General features: G+C 42.6%; 1 protein-coding gene across 4 annotated transcripts in view; it reads left to right on the top strand.

The window, feature by feature from the left end:
• The first annotated feature begins 849 nt into the window (after positions 1-849).
• npas1 (neuronal PAS domain protein 1) overlaps positions 850-26,537 on the top strand; it is a 67,701-nt gene continuing 42,013 nt past the window's right edge. Inside the window, exons 1-4 of one of the 4 annotated variants that reach the window (XM_086261625.1) lie at positions 850-3,076; positions 3,174-3,314; positions 6,258-6,338; positions 8,407-8,571. The gene's annotated coding sequence lies outside the window, so the exon portion shown is untranslated. Of the gene's footprint in view, positions 3,077-3,173; positions 3,315-6,257; positions 6,339-6,546; positions 6,761-7,204; positions 7,247-8,406; positions 8,572-26,537 lie in introns of those variants that run through there. The other 3 variants (XM_086261627.1, XM_086261624.1, XM_086261626.1) reach the window with 3 other exon arrangements.

Genomic DNA, 26,537 nt, shown 5'->3' with positions numbered 1-26,537 from the left:
GGGGACAAGGTCACAGCAGCCCACAGGACCTTCCTGGATCCTGCGAGAGCGGCCCAAGAGAGGCTCGGTCTGTGCCATTTCAGGGTGATGTAAGAACTCTGGTCCCTGTGTGGCCGATGTGAAGGCCTCACTGCCATTTCATGGTGCCCTCATCTGACCTTTTCATTGAGTCAAACCAAAGGAAATCCATGTCCATGACCTTTGTGGTGCATCGCTCCATTCTGGCACAGTAAGAAAAAAAAAGAGCAGCTGATTAGGAATGAAAAGGGCAGGCCTGTGTGCACACAGGACACACGACCCATGAACTCTAACCTTTAAGAAGCACCATGAGGGAGAGAGTGCTCTGGGATGTGATTGGAAGTCAAATATGGGGACTGTCAACATTGCTTGACAAGCCAATGTTGCGTTCACGGAGATTTGCACGGTTTCGAACCCAACCTTTGCCTTTTCTTTACCCGGCTGCACTGATCTAATGTTCCACTTTGTTTTAGTAAAGCGATCCTCCTCCTCTTCCTTGCGCATACGCAAGCGCACCACTAGGAGGCTGACTTGTCTCACGCTACCAACCATCCACCTCTCTGCTTACTGTATCTGGGTAAACGAAGCAAAAGCAGTGAGCGCGGATCTAATTGATTGTGTCAAGATTTGGGTGTCAGCGGTGAGAAGGCACTTTAATCCCGCGCTCGCAGCGAGATGGATGCGAGAAACGAGCATCTGAAGACTTTTCTCACTGACTTCCTCTCTCACAGTCTGAAGTTGGGGGAGGAAACAGGTTTGACTAAACTCCAGAGATTGTGAGAGGAGAGGGAGGCGGTGGCGGGAGGGGGTGCTCAGCAAAGTAAGCCTCGGAATAAAGACAAAAGAACTTAATATAAAGTCATTGTTAGTCTGCGTTAGAGACGTGATGCTTTTTCCGCGCGGCGCATTGGCCTAAAAGTTCTGAGGCAGAAGGAAAAGATTGTGGATGGGGATGAGGAGGAAGGCGACATATATGGAGAAAAGAGACTGGTCTTATGATAAGTCGAGGCACGTATCTCCGCTCAACCGTGTCTTTCTGGGCTCGGAGCGCGCAGCTGCGGCGGCGGGTATTGAATTCAGATGCGACCTGTCTCTCCGCTCGGGCCGCTACAGGTGGAAATGCTCTTATCAATACAGACTGTCCGAGCCTGACTGCGGCCCGATCCGTCTCATTGACGATTTTAGGTGCCCCTGCCCTGCCTCTCCTCCCCTAGGAGCCCAATTGATTAATGTCTGGGTCACAGTGGTATTTCCATATTGATACCTCGATTGATGATGGCGCTTCAGGAACAAGCCATATTGACCAGCTGAAGAGTGATACGTTTCAAACTGTTTGGCGGAGGTATTTATGTGTAATGGGTATAACGTGGGTGAAAGCGGAGGATATCCATGATGTGCAAATGTGTATATATGACCCATTCATGCTGATTATCCTGTGTGTATGTGTGGCGCATGGAGGGGGAAAATCAATATTCCCACAATAAAAAACAGCCTGTTATAGCTACTCTTACTGCCAGTACTTATAAAGGATTGATAAGTGAGTAAAATGTAGTGTGTATGAGATGAGCTAAGAGATCAGATCCTATAAATACGCCTTACATTTTCACTGATCACAGAACAATGAGGAAAACATATTAGGATACATGGGATATGCTGATTAAAAAACATTCAAATGTCTGAAAGTAAGTCAAAGTTCTGTGTGCATGCTAGCATACATTTAATTAGCTTTTTATGAAATGAGGATCTACATAATGTAAATGTCTGCTAAGACAACTCTGGGCTTCCTGAGAGGGATTTAATATGCATTCATGCACTTAACAACTTTTTGCATATCATATCACAGTCAAAGTGACCACAGGCCAGGGAGGCCAGGGTCACACAAAGGGGCCCTTCAAAAAACAAACAAAAAAAAAAACACGGCTTATAAGGGGTGACATTAAATTTTTATAACTCCAAATGTTGGCTTAAGTTAGGTTTAACTCCAATCAGCAGCATTTGTCTGCTACAAAAGAAGAAGGCGGTGAGAAAAACACGTGCCAATCAGTAATTTGATAAATGGCTTATTACAGCTAGATGAGACAGCTAACCGAGCTTCAAATAAGCTAAATCATCTGTGCCCAATTTGTAAGTGCATCTTTAAGAGAGGCGGGGATCACTTAGAGGGAAACCAGGGAACACTGAAAGAAGAAGCAACAGCTGTCACGCGGTTACAGTGCTACAAAATGTCATGAAGCCCGGTGCGAGTTTTGTTGCCACATTTTGCCATTCTGAATTTCCTTCGCCCCATGTTTACACGGCTTTGCCTTTGCAGCTGTGTGATCATATTCCTGCGAGTCCACCATGTTTTTCCAAAAGTGGCTATTTTTTTGGGTTTTTTCTTCATCGTGCCAAGAGCGCGCACCTCATAATACAGAACAACTCCGCCGAGGGCCCGGAGTTGTGAACCCAATTTTGCAGACGCCCTAATTTAAAGCATAGGGAGACAACAACGTGATTCTGTGAGGCTTGTTCTGCTTGTTGTAGAGATTACTTTGGAGGCAGAGGGCATTGTGTGAAGATGATAGTCAGTGATGAATTTTAAAAAAAGCATTGGGCAGAACTGATCCTACTTTATACTTTGAGGGTCAGTGGTCGAAACAGGCGCTCAGCCTTCAGGTCCTTGTGACAAGGATCAGGGGCCCCAATGTATATCTGCTGATTACATCTCCTGAAGTGGAAAAAATGCAAATAATAAATGTATGAGCAACGTGCTTGTTTTTTTACTTGATTAATTATGCCGTTTAATTCCAGATCCACCACGCTGCTCCACCGTATAATTTCCCAGTGGTCTTGGCTGTTTCTTCTCTCACATGCGCTCTCTCCTTTTTTCTTCATTGCAAAATGAATCATGGATCCAACCGTCTGTACCCGGGGGAGAGCGGCGAGCTGGCGAACGGGCTGACCAATCATGAGCATCAGAGGCAGACACACAGACGCACGGAGCCTTTTGTTGTGCGCCGCGCTCATTGAGTTAGAAGACAACTACGGATTTGGCCGGAAGAAAATTAAAAGATGGAGTGTAAGGAGACCAAATAGCCGACTTCATCCAAGTTCGTCGATCTGTTTTCTCTATTTTGTTACATTAACTCTCCTCCTCCTCCCTCTGTACTTTCCAGCTTATCCAATCAGGCTGACCAGTATGTGTTTATTAGAGTGGGTGGTGGGGTTTCAGTGCCAATCATAATGTCACCTGGTGAGCCGAATGCTCTTCTATTCCCAGCCCGGCCAACCTTCTTTCAGCCTCTTGACAGTTCCAGGTTAGCCCTTTTTCCTCTCTTCCTTGCCCCTCCTCTTCTCTTCCCTCCAGCTTTCCTCTCCAGCTCTCCCAGGGGCCCCACTGAGAATACTGCTCAGATCCAGGCCTCTGAGCCCCAAAGCCGGTCCTAATCCTCTGCATCGATCGTCCTGAGAATTTCCTCCCCTGCACAGCAGGGCCCGCTCACCGGCACTCACACTCCTCGACCCTGAACAGGCAGCACTTTATGGGTAGACACATGGAAAAGGCGCACTGCCTTTGTCTTCTCAGCAGATGGGTCTTGTTGATGTTATGTGTGTTATTAGGCGGTTATGGCAGGCTGTGCTTTGCTCCTGGGAGAACTGATGCTGCTGCCTCTCCAAATTCAGTTAGACTTGTCTGTGACTGGCTTGATGAACTCTCAGTATCTCAAACTGAAACATCTATACTGTTTTCTGACTGCAAGTTGTGTTCCAGTCAGAAATGATTCAAAAGTGAGTCAGAAGGGATTTCCAACTACAAATACACCCGGAGGAAGTGTAGCATGAAAGCAAAAGACATCCAATTTCATTTGTTTGGACAAACACATATTATGGTTCCTTATTCACAAAGGGTTGCCAAAACAGGTAGCTCTGCATATTAATTTGACAGATTTTTATGCTGGATGCACTTCCTGAGGCAACTCTAAAGAAATTTGTGTCTCCTCCCAGCCACGAACCGAGGCTCTTTCATTGGTTAGGCAAATGTGTAAACCACTACACTGTGGAGCCACATCCTCATAGATCCACTGTCTACTGATAAATGTAGTAAACACAAATGAGGCATAACTTTTTTTGTTGTGCAGTATTTTCGTAATTTCAGCAAATGATAATGATAAATAACAATAGACAAATAATAAAGATGAGTCACAATGAGAGATAAAGTATACCTCAACATTTAGATGACAAAGATTTGAAACTCAGAGAGTTTCAGGGGCCCTCCTTAAAACTGAGGTCTCTGTGCTGTTCTTTTTGATACTGGGGTTTGTGGTATCATCACATTAACAACTAAACAGACCTTTAAGATCTTTAGATAAAAAAAAGATTATAAGTTCAATGTTGGAAATCTACATGTATCATCTATCTCTAAGTGACCTGTCTAATTTATCGAAATTTGCTTTCTCCAAAGAAATTCATTCCAAGAACAGGCTTCTTAACACAAAAAGAACCCCTAAATTTCATCTCAGGATCAGCATGTAGCTACATGAACGAGATTATGCACAATTCAACTGGAAAGGCTGTGTACCAAAGAATCCTTTGTTCAAGTAGGAGCATTGCACCTGAACTACTGTTTGTCCGTTGACCATGTAGGCAAACCAGAATACTTGGAGGAATGCGTGCTAGAGAGATGAATCAAAGATAGAGTTGTTCAGTCATAGTAGCAGTAGACATGTTTGGTACAGATCAAAGAACAGCATTTCAGGAGAAGAACCCAATAACAGCTTTGAATCATGGTAGTGGAAATGCTGTGCTTTAGGGTTGCTTCACTGCCTTAGGGACTGGTAAAAAGGAAGTATAGGCAAGAAACCCTTTAGATATCTCGCAACTAAAGGGATTTGTATTAAGGAGTGGTTAAAAAAAAATCAGTGCCAGAGACTGGTGGGAAACTGCCTTTTAATGGAGGCAGTGGAAAGACTATAAATTAGCTTGCCTAATGATGTGTACAGGTTTGACAGACCACTGAACAAAAACACTGTAGACTATATGAGTAGAAAACTTATACATAATCAACTGTGGTGTCACTGCTGTCATCTGTAAGGGCAGTGGGGTTAGATCTGACTTGAATGTTGGGAAGCACTGTGTTAGCAACACCAGATAAGTTTGAACGGTGCAGTTCATTGCTGGAAACAGCTACACTTTGAGGAATTTAAAACATAGATCTCCTGGCATAAGGATAGACCGTATTTTCATGCGCAAAGATGGAGTAATGGAAGGTGGTGCATGCTATACAACTCTGCTGGAAGATGAGAAAGTATCATTGCTAGAGGCCTCCTGGGAAAGCTCCAACCAACAGTCTATCCTGCGTAACATACTTGTTCATAATTTATTTACGCGGAAAGCTTCCCTTGGACTCTGCTGTGTGTCTTTTTACTGCAAGTGTGGAGGTTTTCGAGAGGTATTTTCCTGTATTTCTGTGCTCTTGTGAACAAGACCGGCAAGGCTATGTATCCAGTGAAATAGTAGATGATTAGACCTCATGCTTTATTAACACATTTGCTGTGTGGTTGGCATGCTAACTTCATCCCGATCATGAACGAGAGGGAAAATCTGGAACATTTGGCCCTCGTCTAAATTTGACTCCCTGGGCCAGTTAGAGAATCACTTTCTATACTGGCATTTAACACCAAGTACAGATGGTAATGTATCAATACTCTTTTTAACGGCGCTCAGAGCCACTGTGGTGAATCAGCACGAGGAATATATCTGGCAATATCAGTTTGCAGCCCTTCTTGGGTAAATAATTTCTGTTCAATTGGGGTTTGGTACATTCTCACAATATACTGCAGAGTCATCTTTAATCTGCATTTGGATTTTATTGATAGGGTTATAAAGTATTTAACAGTTACCTTTACCCTCTCTGCCCGTTGTCTTCTCCTGCTTTTTTCTCTTATTCACTAGCCTGTTTTTCTGCCTGAACTGACCGAAGACCCTTAGCCTTCACACTCATGTTCACACACCCTATTTTGCTAGTATTTCCCTCTATCTCTTTACACCCGTCTATACTTTAGCGCTCCGCTCTTTCCTCTCATATGGTTCCTTTCCTGGCATCTGCTTCCTTCCCTCCTGTACTCTCTTCCCATTTTACCCTTGCTCTTCTTGCTCTCCTCTTGTCCGCTCCCTCCCACCCTGCCTTCTCTCCACTCTCCCTCTTTCTCTTTATTAATTTATTGGGTTGTTATTCTCCTTGCCTGGCTCTGCTAATGAAGGCAGGATGCAGATGAGGGCGAAGGTCATCTCCGCAGCGATCGACCCCACCGCCCTGCAGCATGGCACTCTGACTGGCACAGGTCAGTGGCAGCTGTCAATCAAAATGCACGCATGCGTGCACCCATTCACGTGCACACAAGCACTCACGCACACTACCACTAAAATAAATTCACACATAAAGATAACAGCTATGTTGTATGACAGTTAACAATTTATAATTACCCCTCCAAAATCAGATATCATTAGATTAAGGTAATTTTACAGCAGTGGTCTTTGACACATTCTTATGAAACAGTATCCTTATTTTAGGTGATTTGTTTGTGGTCTCAGACTTAAATTTTAATATGTTTCAGGCCTTTAAAACATAGAATATCACTCGCAAAACTTATTAGTGAAAAGTGGGATGTACTCAAACCACTCCACAAACTAGCCAAACCTTTGGACTCCGAAAGATCAGAAGCGTAAATGAGCATCTGTAAACATCATCACAACCTTAATAAAGGTAGGATTTATTTAACTAATATCTTTCTCACTGAAATTCTCACTATTCTGACTTCAAACTTTTATCTATGTTTGCTGAAATGAAACACCAGCTACATGTCAGCTGTTTCTGCACAGAAGGAAAAATAATGCATGATCTGGTCTGTTGTCTCAGATATTCATGTTTCTCGGAGAATAAAATGTATCCACTTTTTTAATTTTCCAAATTTCACTGGTTCAGTATTTCACTTTTGTCTTAGGTGTACCTTGTGCTTAATGCTAGCAACTGAATGTTAGCCTGCTAACATGCTAATGTAGCGCAAAAATGCTGAACCTAGCCACTCAGGCCTACACACTGGCAACACATCTGGGAACCACCGCTCACTAGAGTGAAATGTGTATTTCCTTGCTGATTGTGAGGGGTTGCTGGAGACTGCTGGCAGTTACTATGAAATGACTTGCTTCAGCCTCAGTCATGCAGGCTTAGAAACTGGTCAGCAACCTCATGGTAACCACTGTTTGCTAGCCGGTTTGGTGGTTGTGGGATGTTGTTTGGGTGCCCTGGTGTGAAGCTGATTGCAAAGATGTAAACAGTACTACACGGAAAACCTCATTGCGATTGCTTTAGTTGCTGACTGGTCACTTCAAATGCCTGTGGTTTATATGGAAGAAGTCTGCAAACTGCTCTTTTAGCTGTATTCAAATTTTAAAAATTGCAACCCAAACCAGAAACAGAGTCCAATTATTCACCCGCATGTTGTGACTTTTGAAATTTATCAGCTGTAGCAGCAAGGCACAACTTTTGCTTTTAATGCGAATTTGTTAATTAATTAACCTTAATTTAAAATTTCACTATAGCTTAGAGAGTAAATGAATGTTTACAGACAAGTTGGCATCTTCCATGCATGTACAGGTGACCACTGCAATCTGCTAGCAACCAACCCAATTTCAAGGAGGTTTTTGGTAAAACGTCTTTATTCCAATCAAATTCATTGAATGACATTCAAATATATCTTAAAGATATACATTTAAATGTAAATATGTATAGATGCAGATATAAATGTAAATATAAAGTTCTTTATGTGGCAGAAAAATAGGTGTGGCTGTTAGGTAATGAACAAGGAATCTCTTGGGGTGTGTTGTAGGAAGTGGACTGAAACTGACTTTACTCCTACAGCACCCATGCTATCTTGCTTAGATAGAGCGCTTTAGGTTGAAGTTGTAAAATGTTGCTTTTTTTGTTTCTTTCTTTGGGTTTTGTTTGTCTGGCACTGGGATTCTGTGGGCTTTTTAGGCGGGGCATTCATGGAATGGGGCTGCTCACTATACCTTTAGGTCTTTGCCAAGGCGCTGACCCAATGCCATGACAAAGACCATGCATCACTGCGAAAACCTGGGCAGTCATGCAGGCTGTGTTGTCCTGCAATGGGATGCTATTTTGTGGCGGTGGTGTTGCTATTGGGGATTTACATGTGGTGTGCATCTGTGTTTAAGTGTTTAGTTCATGTCAAAGTAACATTCATGAATGCCATGAATACCCAAGTCATCCCAGGAGAATATTGTGTTATATTAAGATTATTAATTTTATTCACTTTGTGGTTTTTGATCATGCAAAGATACTCACATGATCTTTCACTTAACACAGCTCATACATCTTTGCCTCCACAGGTTGACGTGTTACACCCCTGTTAAAGTGCCTAATCCTCGCCCTGCTGTTCATTGGCCTTGACATTGTGAAGACCTTTGGACTGCTGCTCCACGAAATTCCATATCTGAGCACTCCGAAGCATTTACAACCCCTGCTCTTCATCACACCATGTCAGGAGGCTGTGCGTATGTGTGTTTGTAGATGCACTCTGTGTTCAGACATCTTGTATGCATGTCAATGTTGTTCATTGTTATTGTTGTGGGTTTATTTGTGTGCTCAGCCATGTTCTTGAGTGTGTTCACCTGCATCTGGGCTCCTGTGAATGTGCATGAGTGTACAGCTATCACAAACACACGCACACACCCAAAACACGGACACACACACACACATATCTCTATTAGCAGTATAGTAGTGTTAACAGTGTTCTGCCATGCGTGAACCTCCCCACCTTTCCCTCATATCTATGCAAAGCTGGGGTCCTGTCAATCAGTCACCTTGGTGACATAGAGCCCCACCTCCCCAATTAGAGCTGACAGGGCAGGATTAGGAGGGGGGCGGGCCCCCACCGACCTGCCTACGTGTCAATCACGCGCCGGGCATCCACACGCCTGTTTACTGTCAGATCCCATCTCCGTCTGTCAGACTGCACGGCAACCGTCGCCCAGGGAGGAGAGGAGGAGGGTTGTGGGAGAAGGAGAGGGGGGGAGGAGGAGATCTGATCGGAATTAACTATGCTTCTCCCCACAGACCGGCCGTGCTTTTAATTCATGAAAGGGATGAGAGGAAAGTGGGAAGAGAGAGGGAGTGATGGAGGGAGGAGAGCATTTAAAACCCAGAGCAGGGCCTTCTTTAGAAGTTTTCAGAGTGATGTTTCTTCTCTCCCTGACAATCACTTTTCTCACCCCAACTCTTCCACTCGTCTTTCTCCCAGACTTCTTCACTCAGCGATACCTTAGTGGCGATATTGTTGTAAAGGTGTTGTTTTTTTACCCCGGCTGTTTTTAATTCACCCAAATGGGTGTTCGTATTTTTCGACTCAGAGAGTTAAGGTCAATTTTATTTAGTTCTGTACATGCTCATGCAAATTTGTGTCTCTGTTTCAGTACATGTCTTGGGGTTAGGGTCCTGCCTACACACCTACAGTAAGTGAATACATAATGCAATTCTGCTCCTCAGATTGTGTGCTCTAAAGCAGCATCACGCATTTAGAGTTGACACAATGCTAATGAGTGTGTGTTTGTGTGGCTCTCTGTTCACTTCGCTGTGTGTATTTCTTCTTTTTTGGGTCTCTGGTGGTGGCCAACCTTTGACCTTGTTGCCCTTACTCTAATCCTTTAGCAAATGAGGACTGTTTAGGGCTAAAGAGGGGGTTTGAGGGTCTGCATCAAGACACTGTTTTAGGATTAGAGGAGCAGAGTGAAGGTCTTGGGGGTTATTAGGATAGAAGTAGAGGGAAACAATAGATTGTATTGGAGGAGGAGGAAGGATATTATCAGCACTGTGCCCGTCACTAACGTTTTTATATCTCATACAACAAAGCTGTGTTTCTGACTCCCTCATTTTTGTTTATGTGTCAGTTAGCAGAATCAAAATGTGCTTAATTCCTTTCAGTCAAATTTTTAAAAAAGTTACAGCATCATTAAGAATACTCTTTTTCTGGTATAGAGAGCTCCAATATGGGGCCACTTTTCAACAACTTTCACCTGTGCACTTATAGTCAACATTCCTAACACGATTCATATATTTCCATATGAGCTTAACCTATTTTTGCTTGACTAGAACATTTTGTACACTAAAAGAAAGCATTATTCCTTATTATTACAGTATTATTACATTATTTCATGTCATTGACTGCCATATTGTTCTTGTAATCATGCTTGTGTGAACTGCTGCTAGTATGCATCATGAAAATGTGATCATGTTTAGGCCAAAATTAATTAAAAAAATTAACTCTTCACCGTAATGCAAACACATCTCTGGCATATCTCAGCTAACTTCCCATAACTCATAGACCATAAGTTTGGCATTAGTTTTTGTTAAATTATATTCAGTGGAGATTGGATCTGTTAAAAACAACTTCACATTTTTCATCTTGACATCGCCTGTCACCTGTTGGTTTGTGGGTGCACGTTGCAGCCTCAACTTTAATTCACTAGCACTGTCACAGTTTGCACAGCAAAATGCATTTTGCAAACTATATGTGGCCACTGCACACACTCACACACGAGTGGCACAGCAAGCCATATTATTTATTGAGGTAATTCCATTTAAAATAATTCACAAGACATATAAACTATAAACTTGATCCACTTTTAAGTTCAGTGAAAAAAGAAGGCAGCTAGCCTGTTTTGGCATCCACCTGCCACTTAAAGGGGCAAATAATTATTTGTCAAATTTAAAACATTTATAAAATAAATTACCCTCCTTTATAAGTGTAGCCATGGGAATGAAAATATGTTTTTTGTAATTTGCTATTAACCTGCTTATTTCTGCTCAGAGGTATTTGAACATTTGTGGTAATAGTCTGTGTGAGCATTTGGGGTTCTGCAGTTTGTGGCTCCTCTGCATTGACCCAAGAAGGTTGCTGCTTGGTTTCTGCACTCTCTTTCGCTCTGCAAAAAAAAAATATATATATATATATATATACATATATCTCAGATATATTCAGGGTGAATTAACAAATGCTTATTTTGAAGAAACTGTTTGTCAGCTATCATGCCATGTGCTGCTGACAGGCATAGATGCATCCTGTCATTTGCGCCGATAACCGTATGCTCTCGGTGTTTGTTGGTAGCAGGCGTATGTGGGTTAAACATGTTTGTGTGTGTCTGTGTGTGTGTGTGTTTGCATTTGAGATGCAGGGTTGTGTCTGAGATGCAGCTCAGGTGTCTGTTGGTGTCTGTTGAACGACCTCGCTGCAGGGAACAGGCTATCAGGCTGAGATGGAGGCTATCATGTTAATTACTTTACACACACCCTGCCAGCCAAGCGTGCAACACAAGTGCTGAGCTCACACACACACGGACACGTACACGCAAACGCACTGGCACACGCACCTGAGTACATACACAATTAAGCGCGCACACCGATACGCACAAAATCATCCGTCTTTTCCTTTCATTTTGTCGTTTCTCTGTCTTCCTCCCTTTCGCTGTTTGAAGGCCTTGGACATCAATTCCCTTTTGCTTTCAAGAAAGATTGTTTTATATTCTAATCAATTCAACTCTGTCCTGTGAAATTAATTGACATTCATTCAATGATTTGAAATTCCTCCGAGGCTGTTCTTTTGTTTCAGCCTGTCAGTGAGCTGCAAGTGAGATCGGGCTAAATGTTTTGTCATCTCACACTCCAGGGTAAGCTGCTCCAAAGCATGAGCCCGAGGTCAGTTTAACCTCCTCACAGTCCCGTCTCCCGCTGCCTTTACAGTTTGCGAAGGGGATAGGGGAGGGGGATTCAGGATCAGAAACTTGGGTGAAGCCCATTCTTCAGTGGCAGCCTTCATATGTCTGCTCAGGACTATATTTTTTCAGAATCATGTCAGGGGTTTGAAAGGAGGTGTCCAGAGCGCCCGGGCCGAGGAAACAGAGGAGCTGGGGCAGGTTGATGCCTTTAGTTAAATGATGGTGGCACGCAGAGGGATTGCTTTGGGAAGTTGTCATCCATCATGATTTTAGAATGACTCAAAGCTGCACTCGGCTTTTTGGGGTTATGGTCTGCGATCTGTGATTGATGTGAAATGTGTGTGTTTGTTGTGTGTTGGAGAGAGGAGTGAAAAAGAGACTGTGTGTATTTATTTGCTGAAATAAGTTAAGATTGCCCTGTAGTTAAAGACTTCTTCTGGAGAAGTTTAATTTCTTCTCTTTTTGTTTGTTTTGTTTTGTTAAAGAAGCTGATGGATTAAAGTCACTCAAAATCAAATGATAACGACTCTCACAATGTGGCAAATTGTCTATACCTACTCATTGTTAAACGCAGTTCATCGCATGCCTTTTCCTGTGCATGCGTCTGTCCGCTGTTGTATTTCTTTTTTTTTGTTTTATGTCTGTCCCATTTGGATCTTTAGCCATCAGAATTGTTGTCTGAGGCCAAGAAAGATGCCTGGCAGATTTACTTTACCAAGTGCATCATCATGGCCTTGCCATATTGGTCCATTGGATTGACATTTATTTTAATTATGTATTTATTTTAATTTTATTTTCGGTTGTTACAGACGGGACAGACATGACTGGGGGATAGGACAGGGAGAAAGAAAGAATGAAAGAAAGAGAGGGAGAGAAAGAAAAATAGAGCAGAGAAGAGATGTTGAGAAAGGGGGGGAAAAAAAGAAAAACAAACAAACAAAAAAAGATGTTTTATTTGTTTAAGCTGAAGCATCTTGTCTGTCTTTTCCTTTCTCCTGCTTCTTTTTCCAGGTCCAAGTCTCACCCAAGTTAATTCTTCAATTAGTGCGATCCCAATATTCTGGAGAGATCATGGAGAGGGGCTCTTCCAATCAATGTCCAATTAACCAGGCTCTCAGAGAAGACGGGGGATGACCGCTCAAGCAGTTTTAGAAAAGACAGGGTTAGGGTGAAGGCAGAGGTTCAGAGGAGAAGGTGGAAAAAGGAGGGAATGGGGGCAGCTTGAAAGAGCGCTTAAAAGATGGTGAGAAGAAAGGATTCAACGTCTGTAAGTGGGTGGGGGTGAGAAGGGAGCATTGGGGTCTGAGGAGGTGGGTGTAGATGTTAGATGCTCAATCAAGTTGTGTGAGGACAGTGTAATTAATCCACTGAAGATGTCTGATTGCAGATGACTTTGGGAATACCAGAGTGGTGGCTGGGCCTGAGGGAAGGGGGAGGGCCGGAACAAGATGGATGCGGGGATGCAGGGAGAGGAAAAGCGGAAGGGCAAACAGAGAGAGAGAGTGAGATTAATCGAGACATGGGAGATACAGTACCTTTTAAATGAGAAGGATGAGTTTCAGTGACAATGTAAAAAAAAATAAAAGTAAAGAAAAAAAAGGGGGGGGGGGATTGATCATGTGCGGGCTAGGTCGACCATCACTCACAGCGCCGTGGGGGATAAAGACCTCCACCACCAGAAGTCACATGTATGTAAAGGAAGAAGCACGAGGCTTCATGCTCACTTAACTCCGACTTTCTCGCTGCTGAAACACTTTCCTACGAGATAAATGGGTGTCTATCCTGTTCTAATGCTAATATGCTTTTAAGGTACTATTAGCTGGCAGAGGTTTGCTTTTATTTAATGGACTATTAATTTGTTTGAATGCATTTTGTCTCTGTGGCTACAGTACAGAGTTGTCTTGGCTTAAGCTCAGCTCTTGAGCGGCACGTGATTTACTTACCCAGAGCTATTTGGAGGCTAAGCCTTTATAATCTAATTAAATTTGATAAAGCTGAGCAATCATTAGAATGTTATGGTGAGTACTCATCATACTGATAAGGTGATTTCGTTTTATTGTTATTAAATATATTTATTAAGGTTTTTTTTTTTTTTTGCATTGCTGTTGGAATATGTTTCAGACTGCATACACTTTGTTGCAGAAGCCCGTGTGGGTTATAGAAAAGCAAATGTTTGTTGTTTTCACAAAGACCGTGATGGTAAACTGTGATGGATTTTCACAAGGCGTCAGTTCATGCGCAGGCTGGTAGAAATTGCTGACAAAAGTTGGATCCTCAAAATGTTTGACTTCTTTCATGGCAGAGAAGATGGGCTGAGTCAAAGGCCCCTTTTCCCCTCTTGACAGCTCACTTCAAATGTGTGTACATGTGGCAGACGGAATAGTCTGTAGTTAGGAAGATAGTGATTTATGTCTACTACTTTTGTTTCAAATTGTGTTTTTTATGTTAAATATGGGGGTTTGTTTCCCCCCCCCCATATTTTTATAAAAAAGTATGCTGTGATGGCTGGACTAGAAAAGTCTTGTATTAAACTTGCTTAATATAACAAATTGGATTTAAATGAAACAACTGCTCTGATTCTCCCTACTTTCAGCTTTGACTTAATTGCTGTGTTTATAATTAATTAAAAATGTAACAATTGCATAATTTGGGGACTTTAGGGGAAGTGCAAAATAGCAAGTTAAATACCCATTTAAGACTCATTTTTCAACAACATTTGAATGAACTGGAATAACTTGTCACTCACTAAAACATTCAGAACTTGTAGTAATGCGTCTCTGCACTTGTGCACTGAAGGTTTTGTGTTTGGGACCAAAACTGACTTCTCAACATGTCTCAAAATGATGTTCTATGTGTGACGTGTGCACAGTGAAGATCTCTGCAGAACCATGTAATCGATGTAGAAGCCAGAATGCTTCCATTTAATAGTAATTAATAATTTAATAGTATTTTTTGTTCATCAGTTAAAATCAGATATAGATACAGTCGCTGAATTCAGAATTATTTTACTTAAAATTACCAGGTCCTGGTTTCCATGTTTATCTGATAGCATCAGACAAGTTGCTGCAGATTTGTCAGCTAAACCACTTTGAGATTATTTAAGCTTTGTGACACGGCACATTATCTTTGTGTGAAGCAGCCATCATAAGATGGGTAGACTGTGGTCATAAAGAGATGGACACAGTCAGCAAAAATGCTCAGGTAGGCTGTGGCATTTAAACAATGCTGAGTCAGAACTAAGGGACCCACAGCCAAGAAAATATCCCTCATACCATCCAAATGGCACAACAGAAATCAAAGCTCATTAGACCAGGCAATTTTTATCCAATCATCAGTTGCCCAGTTATGGTAACCCTGTGCAAATCATAGCCTCAGTTTCCTGTTCTTGCCTGACAGGAGTGTTACGGGGTGGGCTCCTCTTCTTCCAGGTTTGACATGCTGTGCATTCAGAGATGCTCTTCTGTATCCCTTGATTTTAACGAGTGGTTATTTGAGTTATTCTTTCCAATAAAAGTCCTTTTTGCAAGTAAGATTGCAAACACAAACATGTATAAAGTGTTATGTTTGCAAATTCACAGCTTTTGTTTGCTGTTGAGCAGAATCTTTTAGGCTGGCAGAAGTAAGAGGGGCCTCTGTTGGCCAGTGACAACTTGGCAAAGGCTCGAGAGATAAAAAAGAAATATGTCTTTCCCGGTCTTTACACCTTCACAGATACTGTACAAAATCAATCCAGGTATACATCAGTTTAAAGCTTTAGATAAACATTTGATTCCATTTATTTTACTTGCAATAAAACATTTTACAGTAGAGCGACTACAGCTTTGATCTCAAATCTTGATTTTACTGCAAAACCATTCTGTTTGGTTACATACTAAAGACATAAAATAATGCCACAATAGCTGAAGGCCAGAACTCAAATCGCATTAAAATTCTAATTTTAACTACAGAACTTAAACAATGTGATCGTTGCAGACTTACAGACTGCACAGTACATTTGTCCAATTGCTGCCACCATCCAGTAAAGATAAGGTAATAAATGAACACTTTTTCCCTCCAGAGCACTGCACAATATAAAATAAGATTAAATGGGATGTTTTGATTGGGCTGTGCTCTCCATTTTCTGTCCTGTATTCATTTACAGGACGAATGACATTTAATAATTAATGCAAAATTCTGGCTTTAATACATTCAATGAATTATTAAAAATGAATATGATACTATTTAGTGGATTGCTTTTTATTTATCTGCATGCTTGGAGTGGCCAAGAATTATTACAATCACCATGGCAGCAAAAAGGGACTCAGCTTAGCTTTGCACTTGACTGCGACACTGACTTGTATGACAAAGTTTACACATTCGTGACTCAGTGTTGTAGAAACTTTTATTAACCCTCACGATAGTTCTATAAATAAATTACCATTTTAATGCAATAATCTAATGATTATTGGAATGAATGTGCACGATGTGTACGCGCAGACATGTTTCAGACGTTGATAACAGCAAAGAGACTGAAACTCGTGTGTGAATATAAATCCATTTATTTGCTGTGTTTTATACATTTTCTATTTTACTGGTAGATAAAACTAACTGTCATTTCAGAAAGTCTAACAAGTAATTTCACACATAGAGTTATGGTAAAAAGAAAGTTCACTCTGTCAGTGAAAGTTTTACATATCAGGGTGTAATAGAAAGTCATCCAGTGCTTTTATGGGCTTTAAAAAAAAAAAAAACCTCACACGAACAACAACACATGCCATGTTACATCATTATTTATTTAACAAAAACTAAACCAAAATGCAGAAGCTGTGTTAAACATTAGCTTCACCCTATGATCCAGTAGCTTGCTGAACCACCTTTAGCAGTACTAGCTTGCAGTAATTGATCTGTGTGACTTTGTGAAGTCATTTTGGACCACTCTTCTTGAGGTTTGCAGGTTTACACACAACTTTTTTATTACATAACACGGCGACAGGACTGGAAAGTGAGGAGAGGACGAGCAGCAAAAGGGCCTGAGGTCAGAATTGAACCAGTCTGTTTCATTTAGCCTTACAGCAAATAGTTGCCTGCTCAGCCTGTGTGCTAAACCAGCACCCATGCACAGCTCTCTTAAGGTTTCTACTCAGCATTTCAGTAAGGTTGAGGTCTGGACTTTGACTAGGCCAATGCAACACCTCGATTCTTTTCTTTTTCAGCCTTTCTACTGTGAATTTGCTGCTGTGCTTGCGATCACTGTCCTGTTGCATGACATCATTTTGGGCCAAGCTTTAGCTGTCACACAGATGGCCTCATATACTCTGGTATACAGAGGAGTTCATGGTTGACTCAATGACTGCAAGGGACCCAGGTGATCTGGCTGCAAAACAACCCTGCTACTTTACAGTCTTACTTCAGAAGAGGATATACAGAAGAGTATGCTACATTTAAACACTGCTTCTGGCTTCAGTTTTTGGGCAGATAAATAATAACTCAGAGTAATGTGTTATGTGTTATTGATAAGATCTGCTAAAGACCAGATGATTTTAAAAAATATCCTGAAATGTAAAAACTTCGAAATAAGAGGTTCTTTTGGCCATCACTGTAAGTAAATTCAAGTCCACATGCATCATCACACGGTACAATTTTTACATTAGTGCCATTAAAAAGAAACCTGTTAAAGCATTTCCTAATCTCTATGACATACAAAAAAATTACATCCCCTTGAGTTTAGTTTGGGTGGAACAATGGTGAGGTGGTCTGAATCTGGGCAGCATCCTTTCTGTGCGGAGTGCGTGCTCTCAATGGATGCTCCGGCTTTCCTCCACAGTCCAAAGACTTGCGTGTTAGACTGATTGTCAGTCTGGCTGTAGGTATGAATGTGAGCATGAATGCATGTCTGTCTCCCCACGTTAGCCCTGTGACAGATTGGCAGTCTATCCAGGGTGTTCCCCGCCTCTCGCCCTATGACAACTGGGAGTGGCTTCAGCCCTGTCGTAACCCTGAATTGGATAAGTGAAAGAAAATGGATGAATGTTGGGTATACATCCAGAGGATTTGTAGTCCATTTATTTTGTGAGTGTTTTGCCTCATTGCATAGCAAGTTGATATTTCTGCCACCGCTTAAAAAGCAACAAGCCTGTGAATTCTCTGCAGTCTTGCTCCTAAGCTGTGACTCCTCTCCTCTTCAACAGGCGTGTTTTGATTACTTGAGTAGCAACACGAACACGTCACCTTAGTCGTTACAACAAAAACACAATCTGAGTACTTTAACTCATTATAGGAACTTGTTGAACCCACCCAGATCGCGACACAGCACGTTGTTTCAATACTCACTATCGTCCCTCGTGGCTTGATCTGTAGGGCTCTCTAGTTTGTGAACAGCATCATTTCTGTGCGAGATCGGGGCCACGAGGTCCTGAGAAAAGCTAAAGAGAAAAGATGACAAAATAGAAATTAGTAGAGAGAAAGATAAACAGTAAGATGACAGTTTGAGATAGAGTGATAGGAATATACAAGAAGACTGCAGAGAAAATCATCCAGAGTGGAGAAAAACAGTGACAGGCAGTGGCAGAGTGGTGGGAGAAATGTAACAGACAGACTCAGGGTGAGCGAGGGAGAGGGAGACAGGCAGAGACAGACAGAGGGAGAGATAGACGAGCTGCGTGAGGATGCAGAGAGTGTCCCCCTCTCTCGGCTGCTGCCAGAGGCAAACAGACAGCCTCTCTGCTGGTGGAATGCTAATGCAACAAGCTGCTGCTCTCTTGTCTTCCCGCCCTTCTTTACCTTTCTTCTTCTTTAACTCTCCTCTGTGCAGAAAGTTTAGAGCCTATAAGACAAAAGCATAGACTTTGATAATGGAGACCCTGACCGTTTCATATTATTTGCACTTTATGTCGCGCCTGATTTGAGCAACCACGCCGATTCCTATTCTCTCTGGAAAGATTAATTTTTGGGGGCTAGTTAGTCGTACGTGGACGTGAGCGTGTTGAGGAGAATCTTAGATGAGTTGTTTTTTTCATCTCTCGTCGTCTTCTCGCCACCCCTGTGTCATACACTGACATCATGTTTGTCTGCAGCTCAGTAACTATGGCTACTGTGGTGTCACTTTTGTGTGTGTGTGTGTGTGTGTGTGGGGGGGGGGGGGGGGGGGGTAGGTGGGTGGGAGGTCAGCATATCGGTGGGGCAGTCGCAGGTCAGTCTGTCAACCTCTCTCTGTCTGTGTCACTGCTAGCTGACCTTTGACCCCCAGCTCTAAGACTCGGTCCAGCCGGAGAGACACAAAGCAGGTTTTTTTTCTCGCGACGATAAATGTCTCCTGGCATTATCTTCCAGCCACTTTGTTCTTCCATCATTTAAGACGTTCACATTACACAGAGAAATGGCCGCAAGTAAAAGACAGCGGCTATTTGTCCTCCGGAACTCCAGCGCATTTCCCTGCTGCGGCGACGGTCATCAGTTCTCAACTTTCAGGCAGGACATAACCTTGAGTGGAGCAAGTGGGTTGAGCATGCACCCCACCCCCCACCCCTTACTCTACGCCCCGACACGAAAAACCACACTCGCGGTCTGTCCGCCGGTGTGTTTGTCTGTCTGCGTGGAGATGGCAGGTTCTGAGAAATGGTGGCACGCTCTGAAGTGCGATCCATTTAGATAGCAGCGAGGCTCTCTCCCTGTGCACATGCACACACTTAGCTAAACACACGCAAGACACCCAGACACAGACGAGAGCATGCGTGCGCTTCCAAACACACAAAACGACGTGCACATGGGCACAAAGAAACAGAAACAGATCTCCCTGCTCCATACACACACACACACACACACACACACACACACACACACACACACACACACACACACACACACACACACACTATATGCAGCAGTCTCTTGACATGCACTTGCTTGGTTGACAAGTCATCTCAGATAAGCTTGAGTGGCAGGTAGGGAGTGTTGACTACCAGTGTGTGTAGAACACTCTGCTCGATATCACAACCTTATGATTATTGTGTAGTATTTATTTCATCAGATTTATATTATTTACTTCTAAAATAACAGGAACTCATTTCTTAACAGATATGGAGGATAGTATTTTTTTTCCCTCATCTCGCGCTTACTGTTCAGTTCATGTGGTATTGGGTTTATTTCTTTTTTTCCCCTCAGTTTCATTTTGGTTGTTAATTTCCCTGCCACCTTTTTCTATCTCAGTTCAAACATATTGCACTGCCTCCGTCATCTAGAGAGAATCTTGTCAGTTTTTTGGCAGCAGATGTACTGGTATGTTCAAGCTATATTTTGAGGATTCAGGCCTTGTATACCCTCCTGCATTCACTCCTCCTCTCTGCGCTCCTCTCTATCCCCAGGCCTCCCCGTGCTCCATTCCTCTATTTTCTTATCTACTTTCTTCTCCTACTTGCTCCTCTATGTCATTGCCAAATCTCTCCTGTCTGCTCTTCTCTGTCTTCTCCTCTCCCTCTCTCCTAACTCTCTCCATTTCTTTTACGCAGCCTCTTCTCTCTCTATCAGTCTCTCTATTCTGTGACTGCTCTTGCTGGTCCCCCTGTGGCACACCGTGTCGTGTCCCTAATTTATTTATAATTAGTGCTCTTTGTCGGGATGCGCCGGGAATGTTAAAGTACACGCCACCTCGCTCTGGATACAAATGGGCTGATGTTCCTCCATCCTTTCTGCCCGCCCCAGCTGCCCCACCGACACGGCCACTGGGATGGACAGATCTTACATCTCAAAGCCAGACACAGGTTCTTAAAATTATAACGACTCCACAGAGGAGGAAGCTGTGCGCTGCAGGAAAAAAAAGGGCTATTTTAAAATTGGGCTTTAAAAATGTGTTAGAACATGTCAGTGAAATTCAGTTTGCACTAAATTTTTGTACTCACTTTTAAGAAGTGAGTGCACGTTTCTTAAAATCAACAAAGGAGAGAGGGCTGGCTGCTGCACCGCAATCAAGAAAAATATGACTTGATTGTGCAACATATTTGAAATTCTTATCTGCGCAGATCTTTTTTTCAATTGTTCTGAGATAAAAATGACTTAATAGGAGGGAGAGTTTGCAGGCTGACTGACACCTGCTGAGATACAGATACACATTGTCAGTGCACTCACCTGTGCCGCACCTGAATGCAAAACAGAATAACAAGATTGGACAACATGTAATCTGAAAGTGTAATTTATTAAACATCCTGTTGAATTTTAATGGCCATCACTTGTAAAGTTGACTTGTTTTGGGGATTCGTACCGCAAAACCCCCCCAAAAAAACACACAAAAATGGCCCACAAAAAAAAACACAGTATTTTTTTATCACACCACATTAATGTCAATGCCATCGTCAGACATAACGTACACGACCAGATGTGACGGCGCTGACAGGCTTGCTGTGTGTGTGTGTGTGTGTGTGTGCGCGTGTGTGTGTGATCAGCCAGGAAGAGCTTTTGTCCTTGGGCTGAGAGGGCACCTGGCTCCTCTTCCTGTCCTTGTGATCTCTCTGTTCCTTCTCTCTCGTGCCGCTCTATCCTTTCTCTATCTGTCTCTTTCTCTCTTCCCCCAGCTCGGATCCCTTCATCCCCCCATCTCGCTCACTCCCTCTCCTCTGCCCAAGGCGATGCCGTCCTGCAGGCTTTGATCAGGGGGCCAGGGAGGAGAGAGGAAGTGGGTCAGAAAGTTGTGCTGGAGACTGCAGGAGAACAAGGCTGGAATATCGAGTAGGTGAGGCTGGGAGTGGGAGAGAGGGAGAGATGGGGTAATCTAGTGAGAAAGTGATAGAGCGTGAGAGGGTGAGATAGTTGGGGGGGGGGGGGGGGGGGGAATAGAGGGAGAGTGCTGGTAAAGAGGAAGGGAGGAGGGGTGAAATGGGGCAACCGTGAGAGGTAGAGGGAGGAGTGGGGGCTGCCTGAACTAAACGAGTAGAAGCAGATAAAAAGAAAATGAAGAAAGCAACAGGAGGAGATAGAGGAGAAGGACGTGGGAAAGAAGAGGTGTCTTCATTTACTGAGAGGAGGAAAAAAAGACAACACATTTGTCTTGAACGTGATGCTCAGCATTTAAACAGCAGGTTGGAGGATAAGGCCCTGTTTTAACTAATCTACACAGTGCAGGACAGATAGTTCAGCCCAGTGTGTCTGCATGTATGCGCAAGCCTATGAATATATGTGTGTGTGTGTGTGTGTGTGTGTGTGTGTGTGTGTGTGTGTGTGTGTGTGTGTGTGTGTGTGTGTGTGTGTGTGCGTGAATACAGGCAGTATAGCCCTGACTGTGGCTCTTTGTTTTTTTTCTATAGATCATTAAGATGCAAGCTTTATTAATATTCAGATCAAACCATTAATATTCGCAGAGTGTTTCTGCTCTCCTTGTGTCGTCAGCTCACCTGGGACTGGGGAGGGCAGAGGAGGAAGAATGGAGGCGTGAGGAAGGGGCAGATGGGAAGAGGGGGCAAAAAGAGGAGTTTACAGGGTAAATCAAGGAGGAGAAATACAAGATGATTGTCGAAGAGGAGAAAGGTGAAGCAGCGGTGATGACTGCATGTGACTTAGGAGGGAAGGGAAGCAGAAAGTACAGTGGAGGTGGTGGAGGTCCTGCAAAGGGTTGGGTGTATTGTGATGGACAATCTGGCCGTGCGGGGCTGTGGGGCGGGGTTGGAAGGTTGGGGTGTTTGGAGGCTCTACCACTGGGACCGTGAGGTGAGAGGGGTGAGGGATTTTAGAGGAGAGATTGGAAGCTTTGGGGTTTTGCTTGTGGAGTAATTGGGCCAATGGGAGGCTAACCATAAACACGCACACACACCAGCACTCATATATTTAAAAAAACACACACACGTCAATAGCACTTTGTTACACTTCTATATTTAAGAAAATCACAGCTATTCACAGTCATGCATGTGAATACATATTTTGATTTTATCAAGGCAAATAATAGCTGCAGAGGTACTCACCAATCACGGATCTGTGCAAACCACTTATACACGTATGCATGCAAAACATTAATGCTTTTACTCAGAAAACATAAAGATGTGCACACCTTTTGGGGGCTTCATTTAATTGTTTGAATCAGTCGCAATGTCTTACGCTTGTTTGTGAAATACCGAAGCAGCAAATCATCACAATTAAGATGCAAAAATGGAAGACAGTGGCTTTATTTATGGTTGAGAAACAAACAATTAATTATCGAGTGTTGTCAGTTCGTTTAATCAATTATTGACTAATTCTTTCACCTCTACTCACATTTATGTGAATACGCGCCCTTTATTATCTCTTGTATGCATACATGTACCCCCCTCACGCACACATTAATACACACAGCAGGCACTCCAGTCAGTTACAGATACACTCAGGCATGCACAAAAGCGGACAGCAAATTAAAGTGGTAATTACTTTTAAGCCCAGAAAGGTGAAGGATTGTATGGCAGGGAGCAATGGGTCACTGTTGAATAGAGAATAGCGATGCAGGCAGACAGTGTGAGAGGCAGATATGCAACTCAATGAAATATGGAGGAGCATATTCAACAAAAAGGAGAAATGGCTCCTTAATGGCCACATGCCCTCAAAGAATTATTGTCTGATAGATTTGGAATATTATCTACTCTGTGGCAGTTATCTTCAAACACCCTTTTATGCCTTTTATGCGCTGCTGTATAGGGAAGGGGAAAAATGCAACCTAATGGTGTCATTTTGGTCTAATAAACACCAGTAAACTGTTGTTTATGTGCTCAATTGTAGGACTTCCACTTTAACAGTTGCTACTTGAATGTCATGAAGAAACTACCTCTTAATTACTTAGAACAAGACTTGGAATGTTATAATTTTGCTTTAACAGTTATGATCAGTAGCAGAAGGTGACTATTATCCAAAAAATCTAAGATTATTTATCTGGTGCATTTTGTTGATTAATCATTAAAGATCACACAATTAGTCATTGTCTGCACATTTAGATACGGTATGTTGAAATTCATTGTTTATATGGTTGGTTTATTTTTGGAAGTTTTCAGCAGAACAGCTTCATTTTCATTCAGTGCACAGACGCAGTGTGTTTTTGCTGCCAGTTTCGCTGTGTTTACTTTCTACGGAAACAGAAAGTAGGGTGTGTTAGGTCAGGGGACACGTTATAAATCTCATCTGTCTTTAACATAAAACCGCCACAGGTTTTCTTCCCATTGTTTGTGACCTAAGCTTAAATGGCAGCCATAAGTTCTCTTTTTGTAAAGTAAAGTAAATAGTCGTCACCTATGATCCCCGAACAGAAGATGTTTTTTTATTTCCCAATAAATTTCAGCTGCATCTCATGTCAGAGTTTTTACGCCAAGTCAGATTTTGGGTTAAGAACGAGCGTTTATGCTTTTAGTCTTTTCTGTAGCCTCACTTTCCTTCCTTTCCTGCTTCAAATAAGGAATAAGCAATAAGTAAATGTGAATATAGTGTACTTAATTATAAGTTTACTCCTCCCACTAGTTAAAATAAACAAACTTATTTAGTAGTTAGAGTTACCTGTCACATGGCAGGAGCTCAATACAGTCACTGAGTATCAGAATAGGGAAGAATAGTGGCTTTCTGTGACACTTCAGAGCAAAGCGTGTAATAGACACGCCAGTCCATTGTGTCTATTTCACGCTTTGTCTCTCCAAAACGTGAAATGGACATGCATGCAGAAGTTACAGCAGGAGGAGAGAATATATTTAAAGGGAAGAAGTCTCTAGTGAGCAAGGAAGGTAAGAAGTACATTCCAGAAATGATAAAGCTAGGCAGCTAATATGGATTTACATGTAAATGTGTCAGTAATGTCCGTTTAAGCGCTTTCCCGTGATTATTTTCATATTGGCCTGAAATAAAATATCTCAGCAGCTTACTGCTACATACTGAAACTGGTAAAGTGTCAAATGGACACAGTGGACCAGCGTGCCTATTACACACTGTGTCATGATACTGTGGTTGTTGGGGTCAGATGGGCAGGTCTGAGTATTTCAGAAACTGCTGATATACTGGGACTTTTCCTGCACAACAGTCTCTAAGGTTGATAGGGAACGGTCTGAAAAAGAGAAAATATCCAATGAGCAGCAGTTCTCCAGCTGAAAGTGCCTCGTTGATGTCCAAGATCACAGGACAAAGACCTCCGACATCAATGTGAAGCCAGAATGTTTCAAGCTGAAGGGAAGGCAACAGTAACTTAGATTGCCACTTGTTAAACCGAGCAGGCCTTTGGCATTACATGTTTACAGTCCCGATCAAAAGTTTAAGACCACTTGAAAAATCATATTTTGCATGACTGGATCTTAACGAGATTCCAAATAGAACTTCAACGTGCAGCAAGAAGAAATGAGAGTGAGAAAAAACATTTTTTTGAGCATCCAATTTATTGCAGTTATTTTTCAAATGGTCTAAAACTTTTGATCAGGACATTTTGAAAGAGAGAGATATTGACATTTTGCTTGGTTGGTGCTGCTGTTGTTAGGTTAGTTCTTAGCTGGACTGCAGCATGTGACAGTTAAAAGCTGCACTTTATCTGTTAGCAGTGGCTCATAGTGAAAGCACCCATGCATTTTACTCCTTGTTTATATCCCTCCATCTATTTTCTTAACACGTTAATTTCACCTTCCTCTCTCTCTCTACCTCACTCTGTTGTTGTGACTGCTGTCCCTCCTTCTGGACTTCTCCACAGTGGGTGCTAGCAGCAGCAGCCGCCTGTAAATGTGAGGCCTGGTTACTGGTTGGTGCTGGTACTACTACAGCTAACACGCCGGTTAATTTGACATGTTTTGCTCTATCTAGTTTTTAGTTTTAGTTTTTTAGCTCCATTTTTTCACCACTTCTTCCACATTAAACTTCCACAAGTTGCATCTGTGCACCTAAGGTATAGGATGTAATGAAAATGAAAGAATGGGCTGCTGTCAGTGTTTGTACGGCCAGTGTGAACTTTGCTATAATAATGGGGGATAGTTTCTTGCTACACTTAGGATCTTTTAGTACCAAAAGTGTTTCATGCAAGTTCCACAACCTTCCTGGTGCTTTATTGCGCACAGCAAAAACAACAGTTTTTCGTGATTTTTAAAAAAGCTTGGTCTTTTAATGCATGTGGTATATTTTTAGCCCCCCTTACAAGATATTTCCTTTATCACTAACCTGTCTGCACTGCTTTCCTGAAAGGGCAGTTTACTGTCACTACATCGAACTTACCACAGCCGATAGCATGTGTAGACAGGCGGAGAAACAAGGTCAGACATGGGTGTGACTGTCTTGTTGACTGCTACAGTCATTACACGCTATACCACTTGCATGTGAAGGCCCACACTTACAGAAACACACTGAGTAAGGATTTTTTCCCCCATTTTTAGTCTTATTTATTCACCTGATTTAATTACATTTCTCATTCAGCAGGCCGTGTTAATTCTCCAGCTGCAGGTTGTGGTTTATCTTATTTCCAGGAGCACCCTGATTTGTGCAGGGAACACCTGTAATGCTGCTCTGCGAGGCAAGCCTCTGGTGCTAAACTCAGCCTGTGAGGGCTCACTGTCACAAACACAGACACACACACACACACACACACACAGTCAGATATTCCCCTCAACTCTCCTTCAAGGACGCCTGGGGAAGACTTGGAGGACAAAATCACACACTCCCTCTACCAGCATCTCAGACGCGCCGCACTTCTAATGCAGACAGAAAACCTCCTCCAAAGAGACTAGGCACACACAGCTCTCTCCCGCGCAGACACACACTTAATCTTACACACACTCAGAGTTGTAGATACACCAATAGTCTGAAAGGCCTTG

Source organism: Aulonocara sp. 'chitande type north' Nkhata Bay, linkage group LG14 (assembly GCF_057382095.1).
Source record: "Aulonocara sp. 'chitande type north' Nkhata Bay isolate Kocher_YH1m ecotype deep benthic linkage group LG14, A_spYH_male_GT1.1, whole genome shotgun sequence".
Classification (NCBI taxonomy): Eukaryota; Metazoa; Chordata; class Actinopteri; order Cichliformes; family Cichlidae; genus Aulonocara; species Aulonocara sp. 'chitande type north' Nkhata Bay.
This window is presented reverse-complemented; position numbering and strand designations above follow the sequence as displayed.